The following is a 6,038-nucleotide window of genomic DNA, read 5'->3' on the forward strand; positions in this document are numbered from 1 at the left end:
TCGTTGAATTTCATATAATACTAAGCACAAATGATAATGGAGGGGGAAATAATATAGATATATATTCATAAATGAGAAACATTACAACCACCAAGCTTTTACCTTGAGCTCCTAGCTGAAGGTTCCTCTTAATCCCTTGCTCCAACTCCTCCTTGACTCTCACATAAGCATGGACACTTTGATCGATGAAGACTAGTGTAGAAGAGCTTCTTTCAGTTGTAGTAAACATAAGTTTATCATAAAATTTTCCTCATTTCTCCCTTGGGATGCCAAACATAAGTTTATCTTAAAATTTTCATCCTTTCTCCCTTGGTATGCCTTCCTTATATAGATTGATAGAGGAGGCTAGGGAATGTATCTATACACCTACAACATCGTGGAATTTAAGTCTAATACAAGTTTCCAAGTTGATGTTGTGGAGTATCCAACACACAATATTGATATCCTCGAAAATGGTTGACTCTAAAAGGATCTAGGGGTAGTCACATGCTACAACCAATGTAGTAAGAAATTGATAACACCTTATTAATGGAGCAACATGAAACCAATCACACCTTGATAGTGGTGCAAAGAGATACTATCATCAACAATTGAGAATCGAAAGGAGAAAGGCCTACACTCAACAAATTTTCATTTTTAAAAGATTATTTTAATGTTTCCAATATTGTTTCTATATTCAACAAAGCGGGTCTGAAGGGGTCCCCAGTGTCCAAGACTTTTCCATCCCTTGCACTTCCACCTTAAATTGTGAGGGTCTCTCTGGGAGTCCCCTGAAACCTATTTTGTTGTCCCTTATCTAATCATCCTCTGACTACTGTGAAACATAATTGCACATAGAAAACCTCCAAACAAAATTTCTAACAGACAAAATTCTGCTTAAAAAATTATGAGATGTGGAACTAGGTAATGATTTGTACCTCAAATCAATTTCTCAAATCTATACATTATAGAAGGTGATGAGTACCAACCATATATAATCATAATATAGTTCATAGTCTATTGATGAGTACCAACCATATATAATCATGATATAGGCTTCACTCTGACTTCTCCTTATCAAATTTGGAGGTTTGAGGGGCTCAGGAAAATATGGCGACAATATGTGGGGAGACCTCCATCCAAACTACTAGTTGATATCCTTCCACCTACTTCTTTGAAAGGATGTAAAATCAATTACCCTAACCTTAATATGAAATATGCAAGAAATGCACTAACTTTTTCATGCATATTGATTTACACTAACTTCATACTGGTGAGTCGGTGACTGATATGTTTGATGTTGCATTGTTATGAAATTAACAACTACAATAATTAAGGTTTTTCTTATGGTTGTTATATGTCTAGAATCTATATTTTCTTTTGTACTCTTGGGACATGAACTTTTCAACTTTGTACTCCCAAATGGTGCACCCTACCTTGCTCCCACAGTGGTAACTAGATATCCACTTCACCTCATCTCAAGAATTTCCTCAAGATCTTGACCTAGCCAGGATTACCACTTATGAAAAAATTTGCAGTTATTTAAAAAAATTCATTAAAATTCTAATGCAAACTGCAAATGGAATTACAAATGTTCACATAGAATTTCCATTTAACACATGCAAATTTCATTGATTCACCCACTTCTTAGCATGATGGATGGCTACACAAATGTAAAACAACAAGGGGATTCCACAACAAATCCACATGAAATTTATTCATTTAACAATGGATTTCATGCTAGATCATGCCTACATTCAAATCCATGAGGATTAATATTCTATTTTCTACACAAAATTCAAAGAGTCACTAATCTTTCTAATAGATTTGTCCAAAAAAATGATTGCATGGAATGGGAATGATTCAAAACCCATCCATAGATATCTAGCATGGATATTGACCCAAGCCAAACTAGTAAACCAAAGGGACTAAGATAGACCTGCAAGGATGATGTTGTTTCAATGTTATACAAATGAATTATTATATTTTGTCTTAAATGTTAATAGTTTCCCATTACTATTGTTAAATATTTTTTGTGAAATTGCATTTTGCCTCAAAATTCAATTTTTGATATATGTTCTTTCAATGTTGACTCTACAATTCTTTTTCAAAGTACAATTCTATTTTCTATGAACAAGTGAATTTATATGAAGTATATCTCAGCTCTTGGAAATTATTAATATAGGTTTGTAGATTGATTTGAAGTTTTACTTATGGAATATTCAGTGAGATGTCAAAAGATAATCGTGGGAAGAAACCATCAAGGCAAATGGATGTATTATCATACTTTCAAAGGCCTCCATCGAAAAATACACATTCTCTTCATGATTCAAGATCCTTTGAACAATCTATTACTTAGAGAGAGGTTAACTCTTGTAGAAATGCATTTGATATCCATATGATGGATGAAATAATAGGTTCCTCAAGTGATTAGGGTGAGATAAATGCAGTTTCAATAGAAACTGGTGATGAAAATGTTAAAGATTTTTGCTTAGAAGGTGACACACTCCATTCACAGAAAAGGAAAAAATGCTAGTGGACCATAGGGAGATTATTCCAAGAAGATTGGGTCTCAAGTTTTCCATTTATTGAATAAATACCTCCTACAAATGAGAATGAGATTTTTCGATGAGTTAGATGTAATGCGTGTAGTTGGAAAACTCAAAAGGTAGTGAAATTTCAGATGAAACTAGATATAGTACAAAAGCATGCAGGAAAGGTGTATGAAAAGAAAATTGTAAATGGTAAAGAGAAATATATTGTTAGATGGAAATATTTTTAGGAATTTTGACATATCGAATATGCAGAAGAAAATAAAAAATATTTAATAAATAAGAGGAAACTTGAGGCAAGTGGAGGAACCATCATATCTCTATTTGAAAAGACCGTGGAAAGAATTTTGTTATCCAAGCCGATACAATTGAGCACTGTATTTCACATATTATCTAAAGGTTGTCCTATGATATATTATCCATATCACACAAAATTTCTATCTTTTCTTCAAGTGTCAAACTTTCCATCTTCTCATTGGTCTGTAACCAGTGGTTGGGAATGGGCAAGATATCTAGCTCAAGTAGAAAAGGATGATTTGAAAGAGTTGATTACAAATGCTAGGTGGTTGGCATTGTCTTTAGATGAGGTTACAACTATAGATAATACTTCATGGATTTGCATGAGAATTTATATGGTTAATGATCATATTAGGCATTCTTATCTACTTGGGATTAAAAATATGAGAGAGACTTCTACAACTAAAAATATTTATGAACTTGTTATTAATAGTTTGAAGGAAAGTGGTATGGATCATTTAATGATTGCAAAAAAGTTGGTATGTGTTGGAGTAGATGGAGCATTAGTAATGCAAGGAAAAGTCAATGGCCTTTGTGTTAGGATAAAACTATCAAATTCACCATATATGCTTAATATTCATTGTATGGATCATAGGATGAATCTTGCATTTAAAATAGTAAGCAAGTTTCCATTAGTTTCAAAAGTTGAAGATCTTGTACGTGAGACTCATGCATACTTTTCTCATAGCCCCAAACGATATTTAGAGTTTCAACAATTTGCAGATGGTGTTACGGATGGAAAAAAACTATTGAAAGATGTTGATACAAGATGGACCTCATTAAATGGACCAGCTTAAAGACTATTTAGTGAGTTCAAATATTTGGTAGGGTTGATGTATGAAAATTGCTACAATGTAGACAAAGCTCAAGATCTTCCTTCCCAACTAACTGATATAGAGACATTATTGACATTGTCTCGAATTCTTCCTATGCTACATGAGATGAATATCCTCATGAAAATGTCTTAGAATTGCACACAACATATTGTAGAATATAGAAATGCAAGAAAGTCAACATGTTTTTCATTGGATAATTTGTATATGATGCGAGATTCTTTTACTAGTCCAGAGTTTAAAAGTTGGACTAAGATCATCAATATAGAAGATACTAATTTTTTAATTTTGATGAAAAAGGGATACTATGTATCATAGTGCGTGGATATATGCTTCCCTTTCATTATATTAGTAAGACATGACGAATCACCAAGATTGCCCTGTGTCAAGAGACCAATTTGATAATATTGTGATTTTAGTGAGACGAAATTTGATAGAAACTGTAAGATCACTATAATTAGAGATAAGAGAATGATTTCCTTGAGATGAATTGTTGGAGGCCATGTGTGAGGTATGCCATCAATATTGGAACAATTGTTAATGTCCAAGAACTTTAAAAGCCAATTTTAAAAAAAAATTAAAATGTTTAGTAGACCTTTTTGCAAGAATGTCTCGACACATGCAGAACAAATTGAAGGTGTTTTAGATTCATCAAAATTTTATGAACAAGGTGGGTGCTTTGCTAAAACAATGTGCAAGAAATATCATTTTTTGGAGAATCCTAATGAAAATGGTGTTATAGCAAGATTAAGTACTACTTTAAGTGCTAGCCAATACCTGCAAGAAATCATATCAGAGTATTTCAAATTAGCAGATTTGTGTCAAACCATGATTTTGGGATCGGTGGATAATGAGAGAATGTTTAGTGCATTATCATTCTTGAATTTGAAGTTGAGGAACAAGATTGATAAACATGTGGATACATATTTAAGATTATATGTAACAAGGTATGACATTGACAAGCTAACTCTTTGGCGATCAAATTGTGATAGAAGGGGAGAAAACAATATAACAAAATTCTATAATGAACTTGATATAGTACATAATGTTTTGGAGGCTCATAATGACAATTCATTTAGAGAAGATCATTTTCACAATTTAGAAAATGAGGACCAAGATGAGAACTGGGAAATTGAAATACCTTAGGACTCTTATTTTGGTATACATGTTCCATTGATCATGAAAGATTACTATATGTCAAATTGAGGTAAAAATAGGTTCTATATTTGTATTTTTCATTGTAACATTACAATTACATTTCTTTGATGCATGTTATGTTAAGATTGATGTTTCATATTTAATCATTACATTGTTTGTTTCTTATCTGTGACAGGAAATAACGCTGGATTTGATGAGGTTGGGATCTATTTCTTTTCACATAGATAGTGTCTGACTATTATTAAATGATAAATAACTAATTTAACAAGACTAACACAAAGCATCAATGGGCTCATTCAAGTACATGAAACTACCTTGATGTCTAACTCTGATATCTTGGAATATTTTAATGGTTTATATGTTGCTTGTGTTTGGGGCATTTTATTGAGTTTTGAGTTTTGTTTTGGTCAAAGATTATGTTAGTCCCTTAAATTATTTTAGTTCTTACTTCATGCTTAGATTCATAGATCTAGTTTTATAATTATTATTGTTTTCTTTATATATTTTGTGGTTTGAAGAAAGTTGTTTTTATTTCCTTTCACTTTGTGGCATGACTTTGTAGACTACTATGCTTATTTTATATTTTCTTCAAAAATAATTATTGATATTTGGAAAGGGAAATGAGTCATGGGTAGCTAAGCGAAGAGAAAAATGGTTTATGTACTAGGTTTTTGCACATTCATCACAGGAGACCTATTTACATGAGATTGGCATTCTTTTGTATAGTCTTGTTAGACATTTTTCAGCCATGCTTTAAAGTCTTTCAGGTACTAAGTTGATCGAGTCCCCACATGTCCTTAGGATGATTGAGGGATGAGATAACATGAGTCAGTCCAACTCATGCCCCGAATCTACCTTTTACCTATTGATGTAAGTGTTTTGTTACCACTTATCACCAACAAAATTCTACGATAACATAACCCAACTTGAGGACAACACTTCTCATATTCCTTTTACATAAATGCTCTATGGACCTCCCTACTATAATTTCCCAAGACAACCGTCCCTTTTTGGTAGGTCTCTCCACCATACCACTAATCACACAATAGACACACACTAGTAACTACCATCTATAAATCTCTCGAGTCTCAGTTATTGGTGTATTTGTCACACTTGACCAATACAATCTTGCAGGTCTATTTTCTATGATATCTTTAGTTTTTTTATTTATTTTGTGTCTTTAACTTTACCACCATCCTAGAGTTAGTGTCCTTTGATT

This window comes from Pinus tabuliformis, chromosome 5_1, assembly GCF_031772625.1.
Source record: "Pinus tabuliformis cultivar Carrire ecotype Pingquan chromosome 5_1, CPIR1, whole genome shotgun sequence".
In the NCBI taxonomy this organism is placed as follows: domain Eukaryota; kingdom Viridiplantae; phylum Streptophyta; class Pinopsida; order Pinales; family Pinaceae; genus Pinus; species Pinus tabuliformis.